The following is a 27,796-nucleotide window of genomic DNA, read 5'->3' on the forward strand; positions in this document are numbered from 1 at the left end:
ACTACTACTCAGAGAAATTATTCTCCTTAAAAAACATAGCTTAATGGGTTGAAATACTGGTCTTATTAGGATTTCTGTCTGAAAGTTGAAACTCTTTTCAGTAAAATTCCAACTTCTTTATTCCAGATGGTCAGTTATAGAAGCTAATTTACAAAAGCAGTTTGGTTTCCATGTTAATTAAGATTATAAAGTGGTTTTTAAATGGAGATGTTGCTCTGGTTTTCTTCCTATCATAGTTTTGAGCCTTATAGTGATTTAAAAACAAAGAAACAAACAAACCAAACAAAACAAAACACAAAAAAAAAAAAAAAAAAGGAAAAATATTAAACCAGTAAAATTGTTTCCATTGCAATCAATCAGTGAGATTTTGAACCAGGGCCATTTATGCAAATGATAAAAAACTGAGTGAGCCATTTGCAATGCATAATTTAGCTAAAAATGTTAACCTCTCCTTCTGTTCAAGGCTTATCCACAAACAGATCACACATTCTTTGAATTTATTTCTATTTAGATATGCTCTCTGGGAAGAAAAGATAAATTAATCTGGTATTTTTATAATCACAAATATTCACAAGTATTTGGCAACATTTATTTATAGTTGTGTCTGGTAGTAAATACAGATTTATTTATTCTTAGTATTTCTAATTCAAATCATGGGGTTAAAAATATTTGTGGATAAAATTCCATAGAATTTTCTTTAAAGAGAAAGTAAGACCTCTTTGTCTTATTCTTAATATTTTCAGAACCAGTTCCAAATAGTTGCTCTGTCTGATACCTTAAAGAGCTTTCAGAAAGAGGATTTTTCAAACTGCCTCTACTTTAAGCCTTCCTATTTTGACAACATATGATCCTATGAGCATATGATCTAATTCTGTTTAAAATGTTATATCTGGCTTGCCTTTGTGAGAGGTCATACGAAGAGAATTGCAAACTCATTGCTCTAAAGGGTGCTTTGCAGACAGAGGAAAACTTGCTGACCATGCACAGACCCTACTGTAACCATGTAAGCACATTGTAAATATTAATGTAATAAAGCCCTTCTCTCAGCTTTGATTTCTAACAGACTGGGCAGCACAGTGGTGCAGCCTCCTGCTCCTGGCTTTGTAAGACTTGGTGAGTTTACATGTGGTCATGTCATGAAGTGTAGCATATCTGCAAAAAAGGCACCTCTTACACTCTCTAGAAGCCCAGTTGCTAATAGAACAGACTATGTGGATTAAATAACAAGACACGGGAGCATAATTTTCATATTTTGCTTCCATAAATGCAGGAAACAGAAAGTGCAACCCAGTAGGTGGGGTTCTGTCTTATTAGAATAGTACTACTTTCCTATCATAATGACACCTGCAGAAAATTAAAAACAACCATTCTTAGTCAATTATAAACATATTCTGCCATGGAATGTTTGTAATTAGCTGATATTGTGATTTAGAATAAGCAGTGTCTTAAATTTATGAGAATTTTACTGCAAGAAAGAAATTTAGATATCCTAATATTTATTGGAATTAAAATTGTACTGCTAATACAGCAAACAGTTTATAAAAGAAATAGAAAACAAAATAATAGAAATACCTATTACAGCTAGAAAAGTATGTCCATTTTTCTTAACATAATTAACTAAGCACCATAAGACATGGATTGGCTGTTACCCACAAGCAATAAAATATTATCATAAAAAGTTTAAAATAGAAAAAATGCTCATACATGTTAAGCATCCATTTTAGATTTAGTTCCTGTAAGGGCAGAATGTTTCCACTGCAGTTAATTCAGCATCCCCATTCCCTGAATAGTATTCTCTTGGGTTCCAGTCTATATCACACCAAAAAGGCTTAAATCAGTGAAAATATGAATAAGCTAAAACCAAAAAGATCCCAAATGAAGCATATTTTATTCTTGTTTGACTAAGCCCTTTGGATCTATGGTATTTCACTGAAATCTTTTAAATCTCAAAAATTTCTTATATATTCATCCTGAATGGAGTTAGACAAACAAGAGTCATTGCCAAATTATCTTATTGTATAGTAAATAATTGCTTCGTTTGCCACAGGTACATTTTCTCTTGCTGTCTAAGGCAGGAACAGGAGCGTTTCTTAGTAAATATCAAATCCCCATCATCAGAGAAAGCAAAGGTTTTGTTGATTTTGTGTCACCTTTGTTCCTGAACTATGACAGATTCTAATAGCATATGTCACAAATGTCAAAAAGTATAAAGATTTCAGTCCTCAGTTTTGGTTTTCTCACAGTTTTATATATGATATCTGGCATTTTCTTTAATATATATATATAATCATATTTATTCAGCTTTCCTTCCCAAAAGAAATAATCTCCATCCCTTGGGAAGGAACTGAGAATAATTTCCAGGCACTGGGAATCTAAAGGGTTTTCTTTGGTAAACCATAGCCATGCTTTCCCTTTACATGTTTGTGTGAACTGTCAGACAAACAAGTTTACCCCTGTAAGAAAACACATATGATCAGTTGCCTCCTACAGATGCAGGATTGCAGAATGAAGACCAGATGGAAATAAGAAGAAGTGGAGGAGAGAAAGGGTGTTCTGTACACAGTGGCATTTCAGGACAAAAAAGAACCTCCATCTGACCTGAGGACTGATCATTAATGAATTTGGATTTTATATTAAGGCAAATGTAAACGATTACTTCTACTGGGGATAGGAAATTGAACAAACTAATTCAGTTCCTGTAGTGAAACTTGTAAGAATTGAATGCATCCTGTCTTAATTTAATGATTTGATTGCCAAATACATTAATTGGATGACCTGTGACTTAATTCACTGTCACATCTGAGCTTCATTTTCTAATTACAATATCTAAATTTTTTTGCATTTAAAATTGACACTGGTTAGAATTTATGGCAATGGCCTTGACTTTTCTCTTTATTTGTTTTATAGTTCTTTATAAAATCTACAAAGGTGTATATAAAAGCAGATCAAATGAGAGATTAGTTAACTTGCACTGAAAGTCTTAATAATCTTCATCTTAAAAGTCTTAAAAACTTCCTGAAGGACATTATTTTGCCTCATCAAGTAATTGATTCTCTCTCTGAAAAGAATAAACAGATTTCCCAGCAGAAAGACAAGAGGAAAAGAGGAGAGGTGCCCTTTCTTTCCCAGGGACAAAGAGAATGCAAGGGCTTTGCCAGGCCATCTCTGACTCAAGGTTGCAAGCTTCTTTCTACCCATTATATGATGTCATTTCCACGTCCTGTATAGTGGATTTTTAAATAAGAATGCCCCATGCATATATGCCTTCAGCACACTGGTCATAGAGGGTATGAAAACAAAGAACTCAGTTCCCACAAATAGAAAAGCCATGATTTTAAACAGTTGTAACTCGTAAATACAACAACATATTAAATATAGTGGAAACAATCTATAAAACTTTGAATATAAATAAAATAATTTGTAAATTATTTGCCTGGTGCAACTTGCATTAAGATCATGTAAAAAGGAGAAACTCAATTATTCAAGCTTTCTACTTTGCTAGAAGTTGTCAATATTCAAATGACATGAAAGTTTGCTTTTGGGCTTTTTGAGAAGTTCTCATGTTTGCTATAAAATCTTGTATGGCAGTAAAAAAATGTCAGAGCTCAAAACACAGAAAAAAGCTTCATGCTTGAATTGTCATTTTATTCTTTTGTGCAGAGATTGATTGTAAGGGTCCATACTTTTAGTCAGTGATGTCAACAAAACTGACATATAAATGAACAACTTATACCTGAGGATTTTTGTGCATTTGACAAGTTATAATGGAATTGTTTGCAAAGTTTTATTGAAGTTGCTACTTCCATTTATCTTTGTTAGCATAGCTACAGAAATCTACTTTATAATATTCCTTTAAAAATTAAACTAACTATAAGAGAATTAGACAAGGAGAGGAAAAGATCTTTATCCCTTTATCTTACTTTAAATATATCAGAAGTAAAAAATACATTTTTCTTCTCCTTCCTGTGATTTCCACAATAGTTACTGTCTTAAAAAATGAATCAATATGAAATCATTGGAACAGCTTTTGGTAATAGTACTAAAAATTCCCTGTACCTTGCTCTATCTTACTGCTGGTATAGACCTGTCAGGTGTTGAAACAATCCTGGTCACTGGAAACTCAGTTCCTTTGTAGCCAAAGGAAATTTTTCCACAAGCTTTCACAAGGCAAAAATTCCACTTTATAAATTAAATCAAACATTTATGAAAGCCTTTAGAAATTTCAGCTGTTTCTCATGCTTTTAGTATCCTGAATATGCCAGAATGTGCACAGCAGGAATGCAACTCTATTAGAAAGAACTTGAATCTGTTTACTTCCACAAAATGCCAGATATACCTGAATTTTCTTTTAGATATCTGCTTCTTCTGATTGCTATTGTCTCCTGTTGTGTTATGCTTTTCTTCAGAACACACTTACTAGTGAATAACTTTAGCATTTGAATATCAGCTTGACATGAGCTTTATATTTCAAGACAAATTTTCTATAAAATTTGTAAGTGTGTTCATCAAGACAGCAGTGTTCCATTGCAGGGGATAACTCATTATTATGTGCACAAATAATGTATAAAAGATTTATCTGAGGGTTAATACATCCAGTTGGGAGTCTGGGAAACCAAATTTCTCCTGCTGTGAGACATAGAGCAGGCAACTTAGAAACTGTTTGCAATCTGAAACAGGTTGCTGTGCTTGTTGTCCACCCAGCTTGTCTAAATTTTTTGAGTGATTGTGCTCCTATGGGTGCATTTCCTACAGTCACACATGCTGCAGGAAAAAGAAATGCTTCGGATTTGTTACAGTAATAAGCCTGATACTTTAAATTGGTACACATCATCATACAACTTTTTGCCCACTTACTACTCTGCTTCAAACTGCAGCAATGGCTGTGCTAGCTAGTCCTTCTTCTCAAAGTTTGCTCACAATCATGAGCAGATATGAAAATTATTTAAAATTATTTTCAGGTTTCCCTCAGTGTCTGTATCAAATGATTCCTAACACATGCTAGATGTGTATTTCCTCTTCAAATACTTGTATTCACTAAAATGGAATGTAATAAAAAGTAGGATTTCTTTAAACTGTATTTGTTATTGACATCAAAATTATGCTTCTAAAGATGATACCCATCATCTAGCCCATGCATCATTGTTAAAATTATAACTTATGTCTCAACTCTGTGGAAATTGTCTATATATTATGCAAGTTGTCTTACAACGCAATGATTCTGTGTACTTAAAGATCACTTTGAAAGTTCCTTGTTAACATATACATAATTAGAATTTGCCTGTTAATAAATTAAATATAGGTTTTAATAGGTTAATTGTTCAAAGTTAAATTTCACCTTTAGGAAAACTGTCTCTATGGCAATTGGTGTCACTAGTAACAAACCAAAAAGCTACTTTGAGCAGTTTTCATCTAAAATTAATGTTTCTGAAGCTATTTCTCTCAGATTTGTTTAAAATATAGCCACTGAATTTATGATTATTCTTTAACAAACTGCTACTTAAAGCTTTTTCTTCCCATTACCAAGAGTGATACTGAACCTTTTTATTTCATTGTTGTTATTTTTATAGCATTTTAGCTGACTAATTAAATTACAGCATAACACCACCCTCAACTTTGGCAATACAGTAGGGAATCTAGTCTGACTGAGTAGAGATTTAGCCTCTGAACCCTGTGATTCCTATTACCTTATTTGGTTGGCATTAGACAAAAAGTACCTAAAACTAATTCAAGCAGTCAAGAATTGAATATTTGCCAGTATTCTATTTCAGTTTACATTCACTGATACAAATCATTGTGCTAGAGATATTACTTTCATCTTGTCCAAAATCTTTGGCAAGATTATCATCACCTTTATTAATACCAAAAGCTAAATTTTAGCTTTTTTTAATGGGGGGCATGAAAGATTAAAGACAATTTGTAGGATAACTTGTATTATTGTCTGAAGCACTAAAACTTCAACAAAAATTGAGTACTATATTTAACAGGGAAAATCCTACTTTACCTCTTTTTCAGCACTTTACTTGAAGTTCCCATTAACCTTAACAGTGCCATCAGAAAATTTTTGATTGAATGAAATATTCTTCTAACAGAAAAGGCTAGATTTGGATATGATGAATCCCATGAGTAGTGTTAGCAAGTTCAAAAGGTCTGACAGAACTAATACATCAACAGATTCTATACAGCAGAGAGAGTGCCTGACTGGCATACAAAGTACAGAGAGACTTTTGTCAACATTATATCCTCTCCCAACATCTTCTCTTACATTAATATTTTCTTGTCTCTCTCCAGTTTTTTTCTCTCATTCTTGTCTCTCTCAAGAGCCCTGCATAAACACACCATAAATCCAGAATGTGTCAAAATTCCTGAGGAAATTTTCATCAAGATTGGGCTTTACTTTTGCATGCAGACACCTGTGATGTCAAGCAGACACATTGAAATGTACTGGGCTAGAAATTTTCCACAAATTTTCCATAACTTTTCATAATTTCCTGTGGACCAGTTTTTAGGATATGAGGTACTTTTATTTTGGTTAGTGTTTCCAGGTATATTGGCTATTAGTTTTGTGGCTATTCAGAGACAGCACAGGTGTGGTGTTCCCTTCTGTTATAGGGCTACTACACGCTGAATTTTTTGTGATATTTATGAAACAAAGGCACCTTCAACATAGAATAATCTCATACAGAAACAAGGAAATTACTTTAGTCATGATCATAGCTGAAATGGAATGATGGTAGAAAAGTCAAAGTTGAGCATTAAGGAAGCAGAAATACAGCAGCCTCCAAACTGTTCAGAAATTTTGAAGGCAATTTAAAAAGAAAAAACACAGACTGTGTGCAATGTGAACTGAACTTCAGTTTAGTATCTTGAGTTCATACCCTAAGAGGATGAATTTAGGAGGCTGGATAAAAGCTGAAATTACTCTTACTTCCTAGAAAGGAAAAAAAAAAGGACATCATTAAGCATTAAAATCCCTCATAGTACATAATTAAGAATTTCTGTTTAGTGAGGTGTCAGTGGAGAATTACATTATGTTTTATCAAGGTGCAGAGTTCAAACAACTGACCATACTGAGGCATACTGTCTTAAAGACACATTTTCTCACTTGAAATTCAAAGGGTTTTTTCCAGATAGATTTTCAGTGGTTAACAGACATGTAGGGATTATAGTCTGCATCATCTCTTAAGTGACATTTTTTTTTAAATCCCAGACAGTGAGAATTATAACTCCACTGTAATTCCTACAGATATTCTGTATCAGTCAAACTATTTTTAAGATTGAAAAAATATTTCAAAGCAAACATCAGAAAGAAAGTTTTTTTCCAAATGCGGATCATCCATATTCTTGTGAGAAGTGTCATGAAAAATAAAAAAGTGAACATAATTACACTTTTCTCATAAATTACCAGTGACGCAAAATCTTCCTGAGGGAAGAAAATATTAAAACATACAGTTAGTTTTCAAGCTAGCTTCTATTTCTGTTTTTCTACAATTTTCTGCTTCATGTCCTATTTATGACAATGGCAGTTAAAGCTAAACAAGGGTTATTTTCTACAGGATTTCTGCCACAGCAACAGTGTAGCATGCATATTCCTTCTGATTAATTTGGTGGTTTGCATATGTACATAAAAGGTTGCCACAATTTTGCCAAATATCAGCATACTGTGTATTAGGAATACTTTCTTTTTAAGTTATTTTTCATCCTGAAATTGTCTTTATTGGCTGAATGCTGAGCTGTTATACAACTGCACACAGTGCAAGTCAAGATGGCAGAGACAGTGACTGTGACTGTTTATAATACACTAGTGGGAAAACAGTGCAAAGATTGTTACTGAAGTCCTTATCATACTTTCATTAAAAGAAATAACAGGGTTTAGGGCACTAAAAAAGAGATAACAACTGAAAAATTTACAAGGTGTTTCATGAAGATTTTATTTCTAAACATTTTTCCCTGTTAAATTTTCTTATCATTCTATTGCAAAGATTTTAGCTGTGACCTCCTTTATTTTGCTAGAGATCAAAAATTATATTCATTAATGTATTCAGGTGCAAAAAGTTGTGAAATTTAATTAGGTCCAATTGGTTTAAAAATGGGATAGAGAAATGAATGTGATAATGACCATCATAAGCAAACTTTCCTTTTATACATTAAAGCACAGTTTTTCTGTTCTGTCCCCTTCTCTATAACTTTATTTGATTAAATAGTTCTATTCTGATCTTATACTAAAAATAACAATTGAAATTTAGTCTGTGTTAGTATGAGGGGCTTTCAGTCTGACATGGGGCAAATTCTGCTCAGTGTCAAGGGCGTAAGTGAAGGCAGACAATGAGCTTTTTTCACGTTCCAGTTCCATGAAAAATCAAAGTTGTTCAGTAGTTAATATCTTTCCTACCCAAATATCCTATTAATTAAAGAACTGTGCTCTATTCTTTTCCTCCAGGACCCCAAACCTCATAAATTTTGTTTCTCTGGGTTCAAAGTGATTCTCAAATTCATTTCTCCCTAATCGGTTAGCTCATTAAGCAACTTTAACCACCTTATGTAACAGCTTTTATGTTAAATAAATTATAATGAGGAATCAATAGTAAAGCAAGCCTGATCAGGAAGAGGATCAAAGCTTTATACAGAGATAATTTGCTGTATGTCCTTGGAGTGTGATCTCTATGAAATTAAGGACAGATGCTTTATAGTCTACAAAATAATTTTTTATATTACAAGTACACAGATACATGACCAGTCTCATGTGCATATGGGTTCTCAAACAGCCACCAAAACTGGTAAAAACTCAAATATGTACAGGTGAAAACTAAAAACACTTCAAGTTACTTAAATATTTTTGGATGTTCAAATTTGTAATTATTTTTTAAACACTAGCAGAAACAAAACACTTCTAACTTTATTTTTCTTAAATAACTGTCTTTCTAAATGTTGTATAACATTTCTCATAGTTATTCCTTTATCATTTACATTCTTTAACATGTAATTAAGTAATATAAAGTTTCTAATTTTTCAGCACTATAGAAAATAAGGTTTATTTTCTGGGAAATTCGTCAGTGTTTGTGTTGGTTTTAATATTTAATGAATGGCACAAATATGCCAATTCACCACTTCCTGTATGAAAGCAGTGGGAAAAAAAGTTAAGGTTCATTTGTAGAAAAAAATTCACCCACAACACAAACAATTCTTGCTGAATATTCTACTGTTCTCTGGAGCGCCACTTTCTAAAGTGTGTATGAGGAGGGGGTGAGGGGTACAGCTTTTATTATCTCAGTGATTTGCAGGTAATATCTGCTTTGTGGAAGGACAGTTTATTCTGACTGCCAGCTCCACTCAACTTGTGGCCTACAAATGAAGAAGGCAAGCTTTGGTTTGGTCTGGTGTGACTTTATTTGGCTTGGATTTTTTTTTTTTAAATCAGGTAACACCAGTAATAAAGTTTCTGTAACTGAAACTTGACTTCAAACTTGGTTGATGACATGCGAGACAGAATAGAATAAACATCCTCTTCTTCCATAGTCCTCTTTACAGCAAATAAAACTGCTAAAAGCAACAGATTCTGAATGCTTAGGGGTAAACATCTTCAAAGGGGAACTGACCCTAGAGGGCTGCAAGAAGTGTTCAACCCTCACAACTCCCAGCCTTAGTCACCCTTTCTTCCTTGCAGCACCTGATATTATTTGTCTCTGTGCTCAAAATGAGAAAATAGCTCATGGGAATTGTTTCTTTGCTGTATTCAAGTAATCAAGCTTCAGAAACAAATGAATACAACAGAACAAGTGAAAACAGAACAGCTCACTTTTTCTGTAAGTTTATATTTTACTGTCACAGCAAACCTGTGTCTCATCACCTGCTATTTTCAATCATCTGGTGAGAAAGAGCACTTCCTATTCAGTCTTTCTGGTATACACAGGGACTGGAGCTAGCATACACAGGGAACTGATACTCTGATTTCCTTCTGTTGTAAAAACTTTTTTAATAATAGTTATAATTTTCATTTGGAGTGCAAGTGTTTTCCATTTTTGAATGTTTCAAACTGATTCTAATATGAATATGTTTAAATATTTTTTATGTGTCTCAAAAAATGACAGTTTTGTCTTTAGAATTAGAAGATTAAATACTGTTCTCTTAACTGGGCACCATGGCTAGCCATCACATTTTTTATAATACTGCACTTTCTGTGTTTCGTAAATTGTTGGTCCACTCTATAGTTACTGAAAATTATGGTTAAAAATCTCTGCTGTTCAAAACATCTCTCCAAAAACTGTTCATTACTCACATATACACAGAAAGCTATTGCTGCATACATGATGCCAGGACGTTGGGATAGAGATTTACAAATACCATCATAAAGATGAGGCTGTTTCCAAGTGTCTAATCTAGCATGTCCAGGTCAGTGCTATTCAACTTCTAAATTATCATCTATGCCATAATAATAGTCAGCCCTGAGGCTGATCTGCAATCTTAATTAAACTGTTGTGAAGTCAGTTCACAATAATGAATTAATTATCTGTGGTAGTGTCTCTAAATTTCAGAGAAATAGACCCACTTCACAATTGGCATGGACTCAGCAGAAGTACATTAATGATTATCATGGTGAGCTGACAGCTAAATAGTTTTTAGTGCTGCACGAACTAGTCAGGCCCAGTTGCTGCTGCTCTAGATCCAATGCTTTTATTGTCTCTCTGAACTGAGTTTATGAAGATTCAGAGAGCAGGTATTCATTAATAGTTCTAAAACACTGTCACCTTGTACAGAAGATTCACATTGGAATTTAAGATTTTAGATGTTCTCAATATCTTTACAAAGTAAGCATGTAATGGTTGGAGACATTAAAAATATTTTTGTTTCATTTCTTAAAATTTTATTGTACTGGATGAATCTGGAAAATATCAGGAAAATAATGTCTAAGTATGATACATACTACTCTGCAAACATCAATTTTCAGATTCAGCATCTGGAGAGAGAGAAATGGTTGACAGATACAAAGCTATCTTCTGCAAGAACTAATTCTGCAAGAAACAAAAATTTTTAAGCTGCTGTTAATTAGAAATATAGGTCATAAAAATACTTGCCAAATATTGCCACCAGCATAATGTTTTGTGTAGCAATGTTTCTCTTCCCATATTTATAGCTTCTTCCACTTAGCCTCAGTCTCAAAAGTTGTTGTGCAACAAAAGTTTATACAGTTTATTAAGGGAAATGGAACTCAGTAATATGTCTTGGTCTGAGTTTGATTAGCCTCCCCCTAAACAGATGGCAAAATCAAGTTCCATGTGAGAGAGAACCTTCCCTACAGAGTTATCCTACTCAATGCTTTACCCACTGTCACCCAACGAGAAGTGCTGCCTTGTTCCGCTGTGCTGCCTGAGCTCTCTCTCACATTTCCAGTTCTAGTCCAGGACAGGTTGGGCTCTCTCTTTCATCCAGACCATTTGGGTTAAGAGGTGCCCCACTGATCTACATTAGGAATCGCATGCCCAATCTTCATGTTACATTTTTCAGTTTCTTTGCCTTGGAACTATACTAAGGAACTATATTATTTTATTTACTTCAAGCCTTCTATCATTTAATTATATTTTTGCTTTTATATCACAGAACCAGGATAGGAAATTTGTTTTATTTTTTTCATATATGCTTATTTGATCATTCATTATTTCATATACATCTCTGGTTTCCATTTTTTCCTTTCAGAAAAAATGCCCTTGAACATTCTTATTTTGCCCTTGAACATTCTTATGCTTATTTCTTATGAATTCCCTGTATTTCTTCATTTATTTATTTGTTACAGAGATTAGAAAATTAGTTTTGCATTTCACAAATAATTTACAAGTATTTGGCCTCCTCTATTTTCCCAATTCTAAAGTTTCTTCACTTTTTTTTAATACACTTAGCAGATTGTTTTCCTGAAACTGCATAATTGATTTATTAATAATTGACATTTGGATATTTGTCATTACAGTCCTTATAAAACTGCCATCAAACACCTGAAAAGCAGATTTCCTGTGTGAATAGATAAAATATTAATAGATCAAGTACATTCTATGAAAAATATTACAGCCAAATGGTAACTTTAAATAGGACAAGCTATTCCTGATCAGGACATTTTGAAAATAAGGCTCTATGACTTAAGTAATTTAAAAGTTTGTCTAAATTAAGATTTTTTAATTCTTAGATTATAAAGAAGAATACATCTCTTCATCTCTTCTCATTCAATAGCTATATAAATTCAATGTGAATGGTTTCAATGCAGGACAGGAACACACTGAACACTAAATTCATAAGGAACAAACCTATAAAATTAGATGCTTATATTAAACTTCTTAATGTTTGCTGGATATCAAGAGCAGAGGAAGGAAACTCAAAGAATTACGTGGCTATCTAAGATATTTCCAAGGATTTTAGACAATCCCTGTAAAGCATCTAATATCTTTCAGGTTCAAAATGGTACCTAAGACCTTTAACCATCTTTAGAAATGTTACCCCTAAAAAAATGGCCTATTATGCAAAGACACAGCTCCTTCTACTGAAACTGTAGCAATAGGTGTAAGAGTGTAATTTTAAGCAGTAATTTAAAAGATGGAATGTTAAACAATAATAACTCAACCAGCTTTAGTCACAAAATAACCTTTTCTACCTCTTCTTTCCTTCTTTTTTTTTCTTCAGCATTTCCCCATAAAACTGTAAGTCTCCTCAAAAAAAAAAAAAAAAAAAAAAAAAAATTAAATGGGGTAGTAGATTTCCAAAGGTATTATTAATGTTCCTGTCAAAGTAGTTTCTTGTCTGCTAGGAAATTGGTTTTTTATGGTGAACCAGACTTCAACTATAGTTGGAGCTTTATAAGTTAAAAAAAGTTCCCTTCTCAATAATAAAGAAAAAGCTTTGAAATAATACATTAAAAATGTCACTAAGGGCACTGTAGATGACTAATGAGTGATCTGGAAAGGATGAGTGCAATGTTTAGTCTTATAAGATTATTTATTGACTGTACTGTTACCTTTTATCTATTTTTTGATTGACCTTTTTTGAGATATAAGAATTGCTCTGTGTCTGTCACCATCTTTATGAGGTTTTGGTGCTAGAGATTAATGGATGAAGATACACCACAAAAGATTTTTTTCTCTTTTCTTATTATATTTTAATAATATTTAAGGAGGAAATAAGTCACTGGTACCAGTGCTTCATCTATACTAATGGCAGCCTGCATTCTTGCAGTTATTTGCAGAAATCAGTTTTCCTTTTTTATCACAAACTTGGTATCTACAAACTTCTTTTCAACAGAAAACCCAACTATTTATATGAATAATAACTTGTGCTTAAAATGTACATTTTTATAATTGTGTTGGTTAAATGTTTGGGTTAATTTAAATTAGACAAAAGTCTCATATATTTAACAAAATAAATCATAATAAGCCCTTCACAGGAAATAAACAAATCAGGATATTTGGAAATTGCATGAAGAATTGAATGGTAAAGGAAAACAAATGCACAACTTTGATCCTTGCTCTTGACAGAAATAAAAAAAGACAGTTTCAAATTTTATCATAATATCCAGAGAATAAAACACATTTGATATCTCAGCAACAGGCACAAACTTGGCATTTCAGTGAGAGCAAATGACATTGAGCAGGACTTGGTATGATTATACCTTTCTAGTGAGTGGTAACTAATGAAGCAGTCTCATGCTCAGGAAGTGAAACTGGTGACAAAAAGGGAAAGAATGCAACTGGCAAGATCATGGAGGCAGGGAAGGAGGATCTCACACACATTAGCTCAATTCATCCTGGCCTGGATCAGCAATAGTGTGGCCAGCAGGACCAGGTAGTTCTTGTCCCCATGCACCCAGCACTGGTGAGGCCACACCTGGAATCCTCTGTCCAGCTCTCAGCCCCTTTGTGCAAGAAGCACATTGAGGTGCTGGAGCGTGTCCAGAGAAGGGCAAAGAGCAGGGGAAGGGTCTGGAGCACAAGTCATGAAGAACAGCTGGGGGAGCTGAGGTTGTTCAGCCCGAAGAAAAGGAGACTCAGGGGAGAACTCGTTGCTCTCTAAACCTGCCAGAAAGGAGGCTGTCGAGAAATGAGGATCAGTCTCTTCTCCCAGGCAGCTGGTGACAGGACAAGAAAAAAATGGCTTCACATTGAGCCAGAGGAGATTTAGGCTGGATCTTACAAAAATATCTTCAATTAAAGGCTGATCTTAGGAAAAATATCCTCAATGAAAGGCTGGTTGGAATAAGCTGCCTAGGGCAGTGATGTAATCACCATCCTGAAAGTATTGAAAAAGCATGTAGATATGGCATTTGAAAACATGATTTAGGGGTCAACATGGCAGTCTCAGGTTAACAGTTAGACTCAATGACGTAAGTGGTCATTTCCAACCTCAAGGATTCTATGACTCTATGTGCTTTAAAGGAAAAAAAAGCAGAAAATTAAAAGAAAAAAAGAGACATTTCAATGTTTTTGCAGAAGAAAATGTCTCTTGTAACTTATTAGACAAATCTGCTCACTGTGTATAGACTTCTAATAGAAACCTAGTGAGTAAATTAAGACAGAAATTTTCATATCTAATGTGGCGAGAAATAAAATCTCAGGTAAGATCATTTTAGAATTACTTACAAAAGCATTTTACAAATCTGAATTGGTAAAGTCAAAAAGAAAAAATGTGTGATTATCCAGCTTTTAGTATAGAATTCAGGCCCTTGAACTCTGTCTCACTTTTACTTTTTTTGTTTAGATTAGTATTTTTCACGTTTACAAGTACTGTCTCTCTGCTTCCAGAAACCACAATTTTATACATTTTTCTCAGTTATTTGGTTCTCAATGGCAGGTAGATTCTTTCTTCTCTTCCCTCTTTGTCTCTTCCTCTTCAATTTCATCTCCTCTCCTGTATCCGCTCCTGTCTCCTCTCCTGTCAATGTGTGGGCTTCTGCTTTTCCAAAATTGCAGTAATTTGATTTATATATTTATGCAATGAAGGAGAATTTTTATGAACAGTTACTGTATCTCAGCTGACACAGAATGAATTTTTAGCTCTATCAAATTGTTTATCTGTCTTCTAAATAAAGTCTATTTCTTTTTAAGCTTTTTTCAAATATTTTAAATGTCTAGTGGGGTACATATGTTGTAATCTGTCTCTTATGGGAGACATCAAACCACTCACTTTAGTTTCTTCCTCAGTAGTGTCATTGAAACTATCAGAACAGTTTACATACCTGAGCTTCAACAAGAGCCTTATAAATCTTATTTCTCAAAGAGCTATCAATACCACTTATTACTTTTCAGACTCTGAACAGCCACATTGTTCTCTGTGTGCCTCAGTTTCCATGCTTTCATTTTACTTCCTCTCTCAGGGGACATCTACAAGACTACATAGCTGTCATAACTACCACTAGACCAGTGCTAAATGATCTGAGATGAAGGATACTCAGAAATAGAGCTGCTCTTATAGCATGCAAGAATATTAGTATGGGAGAGAAGAGAGAAAAAAAGACTAACTCTGTAGGTTGCTCTTCAAGCATTCGTCATAGATATGCAACATAGACATTTATGGAGATTCTAGTCCCAGGAAACTTAAGATAAATGCACAAAAGTGATACAATTTTCAGTGGAATCACTGGAAAAAAAACTCTCAAATTGCTCCAGTATATCTGAGTTTTGCATATACACAGGGAAATTAAATTAAAGTTCTGGCTCAAAAACTCTTTCATGTGAACAAGTAACTCTTCCTTGTGAGTGGTGCAGCTGGGGGTTGATCTTATTTTTCATGGATAAAGGAGATTATGAAAGTATCTTAATGTAATAAAATTAAAACCTCAAATAGATGGATCTTTGTAGCAGACAGGAAGGTCTCTGCTTAGAACAGAAATATAAGAACCTGAGTCATACTCTATTTTTTTCTGTTTTATACACAGAACATCTGTGAGTCTTTGCACAGCCTCTTAGTTCTTACCATGAGATCTGTGCGCGAGAAGTTTGGTTTGATGGATGTCCCCTCTAATTAGGTTATGCAGTGCTGATTTTACCCTACCTTTTCTGTTTTTTTTGTTTTTTTGGTTTTTTTTTATTTTTGGTTTTTTTTTTTTGTTTTTTTTTTGGGAAATACTCCAATGAAACGTAGATCAACACAGCCTAAGGTACTATAGATCAGAAGAACCACCAACCTCTTCAACTGTGTTCCTCTAGTGCTCAGTAAATGTGATGTCATTAAACAGAGCTATGTTGGAATGTAAAGAAGGTCAAGCAGTGTTGCAGTCCTGAATTTGGCTATACAGCACTCTTGGAGACTGTTACCATTGCTGAGCTGATACACAGTAATTAAACTGAATTTCATTGTGTGTAAATCCTTTAAATGCTTCCTAAATCTCTCAGAAAGGTCCTGGCAGAATGATATGTACTGCTGTACTGCTTTCCTGCCTCTTTTACAATTATAACCAGATTTCTTCTTTGGTTCAATACTGCCCTTAACATTTGTATTGTTTTCCATAGCTACAAGTCATGATCTGTATTCTCTTCCTGTTGTGGAACCTGTCAGAGTATGTGTCTGTCTGATTAGCAACATCAGACTCGTTTTCTCTTTCTACAGCTGAACATACTCCATTGTGAGGATGCAGGGGAATTGAGTTTGTGATGTCTTGTACAACACTGTGAAGATTAATGTACACTGCTGAACCTCTGACTACAGGAGTTCCCACTGGACAACATGATGGGAACAGTAGGATATTTTGTTATTTATGGCCATGACATTATGTCCTAGTTTCATGCACCACAGTGCAAAGCAGTTGTGCTACTCAGAGAAGTTACTTACAGAAATTATGTAGGTGGAATAGCAGAAAGGCAAAAATTATTTGATCAAAATTAAACATCCCACGACTCTTCCTAAGAAAGCATGTTGTTTGGCAATTACATTAAAATACTTCCCAAAAACTTGCACCTTGCAGATATGTGCTTACTCTGCATGATTCTGAATGTCAGGTGCTTTCAGTGGTTCTCACCTCCACCTAGCTCCCAGGCATGCTATAAAATTCTCAATATGGCTGTGTAATATATTTCTGCTGTGATTCCTGGTATTTGTCATGATCAGACACTGAGCTGGGTTAAAAGGCAGTAACCACAATACTTGCATGTATAGTTTCTCTTAGATGTCAAGCCGCATTCTTCACACCCTTTTATCTCCCTTGCTCTGCTATTTTCTTTCTGTGGTGAAAGATTTTCCAATGGCTCTACTTTGCTCTTGGTCTTTACTGTCATAGGGCTTTTTAACATGCAGGTTGAAGCTCTCATTTCCATAACTAGAGCCAACAGAGGAGGTTTCATCCTGAAGTTGCTTTAATGATAAAGCAATATCTTCTCAGCAATTCAGCAGTATTTCAGAAGAGCATCAGAAATTTAAAAAAAAAATGGCCTGTTGAATAGGCTGCACTGGATTTTAGAGCCACTCCTGCTAGATTTCACCTGTCATATATTGGTATTATTGATCTAGTTTTAAGTGGAATTTTAGTATTTTAGAATAAAAGTATTTTCTGAGATAAAAATTATTTTGAAACTAATGCGTGAGACAGAGCACAAGATGAATAGAGAGGATTTTTCTTTCACAAAAGCCCTATAAAAACAATCTTTATGTGTTTGCACACTCAAATCAAAAAGAAAAAAAATGGAAAAGAAAAATAAAAAGCCTTGGATGCAGTGTAGTTAGCTCTAGAGTCTCTATCACAGTACCAGTTCTGAGCTGTCAGAAGGCTGCTCTATTTTATTCTTTTTTTTCTCTCTCTGTGTGACACATTTTAGCTTTCTACAAAAAGGGAATAAAGGGGAAGCAGCTCTGGCTAGCCTTGGAAAAGCTATTTAGCTTGCATATTGTGGAACTGTCTTCCCTAGCTAGTTAGTGCCATTTTATAACACTGCAGCATATTGGATCAAAGACTAGAACTGCCACCTCCTGTTTACAGTGGGCTGGAGCAGTCACAGAATTGTCAGGGCTACTTTCTGTCTCGGTGTGATTGGAAATAAGACTGAAAACGGTAGGTTGCTACCAACAGGTTAATTTCTTTTTTTATTATTTAATTTTTGGCTTTCACCTGCAATGTCAATGCAAGTAAAGCTAAAATATTTAACCCAGCAAGGCAAGTGTCTTTTTTAATCCTTTCAAACATTCTTGAGTATACCTGGGATAGCAGGCACAAATATGCATGCAATACTATTGCTTCAGAGAGAATTTCAAAAGCAAAACCATAGATCCAGGAAAAAAAAAAAAAAATAAAAATAAAGTGTGTTCTAGATTTTTAGTATATGTTATACTGGGACAAAAGCTGTTAGACTGCATAAACACTATGTCCCAATGCATCAGAAAGATTATATTTGTAGCTCTACCAGTACCAAATTTTTGTGAGAGTCATCAGTGATTTTCATTTTGCAGTGACAATATGGTGTTTAAAAATATCAATTGACTGATTAGAATACTTCCCTTTAAAGGTGAAATTTTATTCCAAGTATCCAGGGGGTGTTATCTGGGGGTTCTGGTAGAATAAGAAGCATTTGGCAGGCAAATTTCTAGTTTATATATCTGATTTACCTTTCCAGCTTTAAGAAACTAATATTGTTGCTTATACTCACAGAAAAGAGACACAGAGCAGAGAGACAACAGACTGCAATTTTAACAGTGGAGTAAAATACAAACTTTTAGATTCCCATCACTGTGTCTGTTAATGCGCGTATCTTAGCAAGAAGATGTGCATAAGCCTCTAAAATTAAAATTAAGAGACAAAAGAAACACAAACAAGAAACATGGGTACTCACCATGTTCTTATAACACCAGCTAAGAGACCTGTGTCTTTCTTCTGTGTCACTTATATCCCTTAAACAATCTCATTCCTTTTCCTGCATGTGCCTTTTGCAAGACCTAGGAATTGCATCATTGCTCCCATTTAGTGTTTCTAGTTGGTTATATTAGGGGTGCACACTGTAATGTGAAAAACAATGGGATAAAGATGAAGCTGATCTGCTGTTTTCTTTCTTACAGTGGGCTTTGACGTATTATGAGATCAGAGAGCAAGATGCATGCTGCATCATGGGACCAAGGATCTTATGAGGATATTTGGTATCTATAATGTATCGTGATTTAAGTCACTCTCAGAGGTGCAACCCTTTTGCTTACTTATTCTGTGAGTTTTTATTGAAAAGCTGACTTGTATGTGCAAGCAGCATTTTGTGGACTCAGTGATGACTTAAGGACTATTGCCTAGAGACTTCTAAGGGGCTTTTGTAGTCTGTACAGATCCCCTTTTTCCATCAAGGTCTTCTACAACCAACTAGAACTGCTTATATTTTTAGTTCCACAAGTTTCTACTTTAATCATGATGGTGTCTGTGTATCCATCACCATCATGCATACTTAGGTCTCACAATGCTGTATGTAAAATAAAGAAGTATGAACTATTCAGTACCTTATTTATATATGAAACTATTCAGTACACTTACTTACTTATATGGGCTGGTATATTGAAAAAAATTTTTGACACACTGATAAGTACATATTTTGTAGAAATTTTACAAAATGGGATCAAAAGTTGTATTTGCATCTCTCTTCCAATTATTTTTTTGTGGTTTTGTGAATGAAAGGATACATATATTTGCAAAGTATTTGGGACTGAAAAGTATAGAATTATTTTCTTAAATATTTTCTGCTTTCTGCATTGAGAGATCCTTAGGTTAAATGCAGAAATATCTTCAGTATTTTTCCTAAACTCCTCTTCAAAAATGAAGAGACACAAGACTTTGTATTTTGGATCTGTTAATTCAAACAAGAAATAATGTAAATGGAAACTAATTAATGAAAAAAAAAAAAAAAAAACAAAAACTGGTGCTCAGAACATAAATGGGACTTAGAAATGCAGCTCCTAGAATTTCCAGCCTGGTTCAGTTAGACTATCATAATAAAATAGAGTGACTATAATTACTACCTAGTTATAACTGTAGCTTTTCATTAATTATCTTTTCTCACAGACATGTAGGCTCACACATTTATGCATTATGATTCAGACCATGCTTTTTATTATTCTTTTTTAAACCTTGGTATCCTTGTGTGTATTTGCTCAAAAGAGAAGCTAAGACAAACCATTTACTTTCTCTGTATTTACCTAAATTTATTAAATTTGTGAACTTACTTCACACCTGCACATCAAACCCACTTCAAATAACATTCTAGTACCATTCCTGATACTATTTCTTGCCTTGTATATTGATTTTAAATATCTTCTTCTAGTTCCTCTCTATGTGAAACTGTTTAAAATAAAGAAAGGAAATAACTCTGGTGGTTACAGGAGCCCACCAGAATAGCTTTCTCTGACACAAGTCCCCATTTGGAGAAATTATTTCACATTAATGATTCATCTCTCATGGAATTTTGGAAATATTTCACCATGTAACTGAAAAGAACTACTTTGCAAGGAGAGGACAGGCGATTTGCCATGTAGTGGACAGGCGATTACATTCAGCCATTTCTTTCCTCTTTTCTTCTAGCTGCAATCTCCAAGTCCTGTTTTAGAAATATTACCCCAGAGGAGGGAAAAAAAATCCCTGAAATGTTTGTAAGATAAAAGGCATTGTTTAAAAAAAGAGAAAATATATTAATTTGAATACTGTTACTTAGGCAACGTCAGAGCTTCAGCATAGCTTATCACTTACTCAGAAGGAAAATGGCTCCAGGTACATGTAAATGTAGTTAATGTAATTTCTTTATGGTTTTGGAAAGCAACCAGTTAATCTCAGACCACCTGGTCAGGCTCTCTCTTGTTTTTGCATCTAACTACTTAGTTTCACATCTGGTACAGTTGAGAAAAAATAAGGAAAAAAAGGTCTAGCTGGGTTGCTTTCCCTCTTCATAAATAAGAGTAAAGTCAGGCATTCCTTAACTATTTCACCTGTGATTTGGATTTCATTTTTCTTTTCAGAGAACAGACTTGTTGGGATGATGACTTTAAAATCCCTTGCCTATGTTGATATTTATAAACCACAGAGGGCGGAGGTTAAGCTCTGGCCCTGTTTTCAGCGGCTTCTCTCATCAGCCAAGGTCAGGGGCTGAGCTCCTGAGGGACCTTGGGTTCACAGTTTTATTGCCAATGAGTAATGCCTTGAAACTGCATCCAGTTCTGCACTTCAGAAGTTTATGTGGTGCTGTTTTTAGTATCTTGATTAAAACTTAGTAGTAAACATAAAGTAACTCTCCTGTCACTATATATTTTCAAGTTTTACTATTTTTTCACCACTCCTCTTTATGATCAGAGTAATAAATGCACCTCTGCAGGTTTTTCCCTGACATTTTATGCTTCTGACTTCATTAATAAAATCTGCTATAGAAATGCTAAAACAATCTCAGGCAGTTAAATAAGCAGAATGACCTTATTAAATAGGTGTTTTTCAATATTTTAAAGTAAGACATTTCTTAGATAAAATATGCAATTCACCAGCTTTGTGTTCACATTCTTTTTTTCTTTTTTCTTTTTTAATTCAGTAAAAGAAAATCCAGAATTGCTCACTTCCACCTGCAAATAAATGTGGAAAGAAGCAGCCTGGACAGATTTACCCTTACAGAACATAATTATGATAATAGCTACACATAGATTTATTTAAGATTACCCCTATTCTTGGCATTTTCTTAAAGATTTGTGGAACTCTTAGCCTTTCCCCTTCCTTACTTTTTTTCTCCTGGTAGTGCAGTGGGATGATCAGGTTCAGTGTCTAATGAGGCAGCCATTCTGAACACGTAGAGACAAAGAAGAGGTTTCCCTGGCAACGAGGACCATGCCAGAGCTCTGAGAACAGTTATTTTCCCTGTATTCAGGTTCCTTTTCTGTTTAGGATGCCTATTAGTGTGAGTTCACAGGCAATTCCTGGCAAGCTTTTCAGAGATTACAGCTTCTAAATATACATAACAAAATACAACTAAGGCTATGACTCATGAGTAAACTAAAAAGTGGTAAACTGACATATATTTTTTTCAGTTTTATATTTTTTTGTAGAATCTTAAAACAATGATGACTGTTCATTATATATGTCTAAAGCTATTCAATACACTGCCCATATCTCTTTAGAACTTTACTGGTCTCAACAAAATTTGTGGGAGTTCACTGAATTCTGAGCCATATTTCTGCTATCACTAGAAAAAGCGCTGACTGAGGTTTTAGATCTAAAACATACATTAATTTAAGCACATATAGATGTGATGAAATATTTAGAACTGTATGTAATATTTCTTGAATTTAAATTTCAGTTTAAATGTAGAGAAAAATTACAGTAATAAAGTATTGAAATGTTAGATATGTTTTACTATTTAAAAGTAAAATGAATTTACAATGAAATTAAATTCTTTAGTTCAAATCTTTACTTGCATCCAAAATGTATAAGCCTTTTATGATGAAGACTTCTGTAATCAGATTAAGAGATAAGATTTCCACATCCTTACAAGTTCTTGAGAGAACTGGGAAGATTCCTGCACCACCCATTCCAAAGCTTGGTCAGCATCCTGAAATCATTCATGCAGGGATCCAACTCAGCTGAGAGTTTTGATCTGGAAAATGTTTTCAAAGTGAACCTGCTCACACACCTTAAACATATATGAGCAATTTCTACTTTATGTAGATCAGAAGCATTAATCTCATGTCCATGATATCCACTGGATATATGGATACATATTCAGTATATATCAATACAATAGTCCAGGTTGGAGAGGACCTACAAAAATCACCTAGTCCATCTGATAAAAACATCTATTTAATTCTACTTTTATCAAATGAGAATTCAAACCAACCAGCCTTTTTTCCTTCTTTCTCCCTTCCTCCCTCCCCTTCTCTTTCTGTTGTTCCTTCTGTCCTCTTGTCCTAAAGAGCCTTGTGACTACATCACTGCATGAAGGAATGGACAGCAAGTGTATGAATATTGTGAGGCAATAGAAATCTATCTGGACAGTACTGCAACCAGCTGACTTTTACTGCAGTCATCATTTCATCTGTCAGTAGCTGAACTTTTAAATCATTTATCCAGCTCATTAAATATATATATATTTATATATATACATATATATACATATATATATATACATATATATACATATATATATGTGTGTATATATATCCTGAGCACTTTAAAGTTCTCCAAGTTAAAATTCAAGCATTAGGATCCCAAGAGGAAAAAACCTCCCTACAGCCTAGAGTAAAGAACATAAAAGTCAGATTTTAATCTCTCTCTCTTCATTAATTACTATTGGTGATCTGTAGGAAGCTACATAGCATCTATGCATACTGAGTGGAGTCCTGCTTATTTAGAGAAAACCCTAGGCAGGTGCTTCCACTGGGATGTTAAACAGATGGCAACTAACTCCTTGTGTCTGTGAGACAAGAAGGTTTTCTGACTATCCTGGAAAAAATAGGAGCCTTAAAAACAAGCTCTGCAAAGTTCCTTCTATCTGGTTCTCATACACTAACCAAATCACTTGTCACAAGTTCAGCTGGGATTGATAGGCCTGGGAAGATATTACTTGGCTCTTCTTTACATCTTGTCTCATATCAATTCCCTTGTAATATGTAAAGTTAAAGTAGTTGCAAAATAGTGAGAAACTGAGGAAGAAAAATAAAAATGAGAAATAGGAGTAAAAATTAATTAAAAAGTGGGATCTTGCTTTGAGCCTGTAAAGAAGATATTTTTTTTTTTCTCCTGTGAAGATTGCAAAGGAAACTCATTTCAGCTTTGTAAGACCACAACGATTGCTTCAGACACAAAATGAATCAAGCCTCTTGTTGGATTATGTGGGTGGTATTTCCACTCTTCCCTAGTGGGATAATTCACAGCCTGCAGCTGTGGCATGAAAACTTAAATATTTTTTCTCTTTCTGTCTGGATTTAAAAGGAAGGACCTGCATTCATTTGCTGTTTTAAAGAAAAAAGAAAAAAAATTGAAGGCCCATTAAAGATTAGTAGTGTGAAACAGAGCAGTCATAAAACAAAACTGCATAAACAAAGAAGGAATTAATTTGCATCTTTTTAAGCAGCTATAGTCTAGTATTTGAAAGTGAATGAGAAGATATGTACTTGCTCAGGTGTATTAGTAACAAGATAATGGTTGTAAACAACCCCTTTTGTACTATTAAGAATCATGACTCTTTATTTACCTCCTCTTGAAGAATTGTTTTTCTTTTAAACAACAAAATTTTTAGTATTATTATTACCTATTAAAACAAATTTCTTGGATTCTTTGTGTGCAATTCAAACAAATTAGATAATACATAAAATATAAATTTGCTATTCTATATCATTAAAACCACTTTGCAAATTCCCAGCTGAATTTCACTTCCAAGTACATTTTTATTAGTCTATAAATATCTTCTCCAAGGGAAAAAATAAAAAAAAAAAAACCAAAACAAACAAAATCCAGAGCAACAAAAAACAACCCCAAACAAGTAAAACTTGAATTCAGTGTTTCTCTCCTCGCTAATACAACATAAAGTTGATCTTCCATGACACATTTCTTAAAAGCTGCTTTAAAGTTTTTCCATACCCTGTAAATTATTTTCTTTCCTTAATAGCTTGTTGTACTGTTTGCCAGTACAGCGACTAGGAAATCACTATTAACACTTAAGCTAATTAAGGTTTTCAGAACACATTGGTTACGTTGTTCTCATTAGCAGACTTAAAAAAAAATATTATTCAGATATATGAAAAAGAAGATTGCTTTTAAATCTCAAGAAATGAATATAAGTGTTCATATTCTGGTACATTAACAGTTTGTTCCAGTACATTGATATTTTATGTGGAAATCTTACTCTGCAATTAATATGCCTGATGCAAATTGAAAAACCCATAATCCATCCTTTTCTGTTGTAATGTAAGAGCATACTATTATTGAGAAGCTACAGGGTATCAGAACCATTTTTTAAAGTCGAATGCCCATTACCTTAAATATGCATATAAAATAGTTTGCTTTCAGAGTAGGTAATATATAACTGACTTTATCATGATACACATGAAAATATAACAAAAAACAATAATAAAAATAATAATAACTAGTCCAGAGTGTTTCACCTCCACAAAGACAATTGCATCTTATAGCATTAGTAAATAAAAATAGCTTAAGATTAGACACAAAAACTTAAATATCTGGCTGTTCTAGACAATGAGATATCTGCAATATCTGCATGATCACCTAATGTATTAAGTTTGAAAAAAATGTGATTATTATTACCTTTTTGGAAATTTCCTAAATCTACTGAAAAGCAAAAGTTATATTTTTGAACATATAATGTAAGTTAATAATTGTGTAAATGTAAATAAAATATGTCAATGCCGCTTACTATCCCCTAGAGACATTTTCAGTTGAGGTGATTCCTAATGATTAATTGATACTGAGATACCCTTTCCTGATCAGCTGTGGATCATATATTATGAAGGAGCAGGGTTCTGGTGGGTTGACCCTGGCTGGATGACAGGTGCCCAAAAAGCCATTCTCTCAATGCCCTCCTCTGCTGGACACAGGGAGAGGAAATATTAGGAATGGTTCACGGGATAAGAACAGAAAGGATCACTCACAAATTACTGTCACAGATAAAACAGTTTCAGTGTGGGGAAATTTAGTTTGATTTAGTGTAAATGAGATCAGAGAAAGACAATGAGAAATAAAAATACATATTAAAGAACATCTCTTCCCCACCTCTCCCTTCTTTCCAGGCTCAACTTAATTTCTAAATTCTCCATCTCCTTCTCAAAAGTAATGCAGGCAGATGGAGAATGTTGTTGTCAGTTCAACACACATTGTCTCTGTCATTCCTTTCTCCTCAGAAGGACTCCTTCACAAACTTCTCCACAGGAGTCCTTCCCACAGGCTGCAATTCTTCACAAGCTGCTCCAGCATGGGTCCCTTCCACAGGATGCAGTCTTTAAGTAGCAGTTCCAGTAGCGGGTTTCACACAGTGTCACAAAGCTTGTCATCAAACATATTCCAGCTTGGTCTCCTCTCTCCATGGGGCCACAAGGTCCTTCAAGGAACCTGATCCAGCTTGGGCTTCCCACAGTTACAGCTTACTTTGGGCAGATCCACCCAGTCTGATGTGGGCTTCTCCACAGGCTGCGGGTGAATCTCTGCTTCCCCATGAGCCTCCATGGAGTGCAGAGGCACATTCTGCCTCACAATGGGCTGCACCATGGGTTGCAGAGGAATCTCTGGTGCCTGGAGCACATCCTCCTCCTCCTCCTTCACTCACTTTGGTGTCAGCAGAGTTGTTTCTCTCACATATTCTCACTCATCTCTCTGGCTGAAGTTGTCCATACACAGTTCACCACCTAGTTCACCACCCATTCTTAATGGTTACATCTAAAGTTGCCAACTCTGCCTTGGCCAGCCATCGGTCTGCCTTGGAGATCACTGGCATTGGCTCTGTCAAATGTAAGGGAACCTTCTGGCAGTTTCTTATAGAAGCCATTCCTGTAGCTCCCTGCTACCAACACCTTGACATGCAAACACTATTCCATACCTTACCATTGTCAATCACATATTTAAAATTTATCATAAAAATCCACATTCCTTACACAATGTTCACAAACTTCAATCACGTCATTCATGTCTACAAAAAAAATTCCCCACACCAAAATCAAAATAACATCACAACACCAAATAAGTTGCTGATCTAGCAATTTTCTCATTAACAATGATGACAAGGTCTCCTTGCAACGCGCAGCACAGCAACTTCCTGCAGATTTATACAGACTGTTGGATACTCCACTGCTAGTACTCTTACTTTAGGTGAAGGGAAATTAAGAACTCATGTATCAAATACCCTGAAAACTCTTTTAAAGCCAGAAAAAAGGTTTAATACAATGAAATAAACAATGTGCAGCAATACATTTATTCCATGTAGAGACGCCACCTTTATGTCTGCTGTAGAACTCAAGAGATTTTGCTATCTGATTCAAGCAGCAAAAGTAGTTGGGATACTGCACAAGATTGTGAAATAAAAGTCTTTCAAAGGATTGTTCTCTGAACAGAATACCTTTCTGTACACACAGGCATCTTTCTGGAAACAGAATATCTGTGAGACCATATTCAGAATTAATTCTATCCTTCTTCAGGAGATAGGTTTAATTGTCTTTCATTCTACAGAAATGTGGAATGCCAGACTTAAAAAGTACTACAGTCATTCGTATATTACAGACCTATCTTGAGCTGGTCTGTATACAGAATATTCAAACCACTGCTCCAGCACTTACCTGGCAACAAATAGTTCATACTTTCTTTCTTTATTTCTTCATACTCTGAAAACAAGGTTTCTTGCAAGCATATGTAGTAATAACACAATATTGCAGGAGCAATTAAAAGTAATGAATCAGTGTTCTAGTTTGGGCTGGGGTGGAGTTTACTTTCTTCACAGTAGCTAGTGTGGGGCTGTGTTTTGGATTTGTGAAGAGCATGAAATTGATTTAGTTATTGCTGAGCATGCTTTACACAGAGATAAGCCCTTTTCTGCTTTTTGTACAGCCACGCTGGCAGGGAAGTTGGAGGTACATGGGAGGTTGGAGGTAGATGGGAGTTTGGAGAAGCAGCCTGTCACAGGACAGGTGGCCTCAACTGACCAAAGGAATATTCCAGACCATGGAATGTCATGCGCAGTATATAAAGTGGTGGGAAGGAGAAAGAGGGGGATGTCTGGAGTGACAGTGTTTGTCTTCCCAAGTCACCATTACAAATGATGGGGCCCTGTTCTCCCAGAGATGGCTGAACAGCTGCCTGCCAATGGGAATGGGAATGGGTTTTTGTGTGCAGCTTTTG

General features: G+C 34.7%; 1 long non-coding RNA gene across 1 annotated transcript; it reads left to right on the plus strand.

Moving 5' to 3' along the window:
* Positions 1-9,515: 9,515 nt before the first annotated feature.
* On the plus strand, positions 9,516-25,335 carry LOC110475290 (uncharacterized). The gene is made up of 2 exons (XR_004148419.3): positions 9,516-18,010; positions 19,009-25,335. It is a non-coding gene; the product is annotated as an uncharacterized LOC110475290 (long non-coding RNA).
* The last annotated feature ends 2,461 nt before the right edge of the window (positions 25,336-27,796 follow it).

Source organism: Lonchura striata, chromosome 5, assembly GCF_050655825.1.
Source record: "Lonchura striata isolate lonStrDom1 chromosome 5, ASM5065582v1, whole genome shotgun sequence".
Lineage (NCBI taxonomy): Eukaryota > Metazoa > Chordata > Aves > Passeriformes > Estrildidae > Lonchura > Lonchura striata.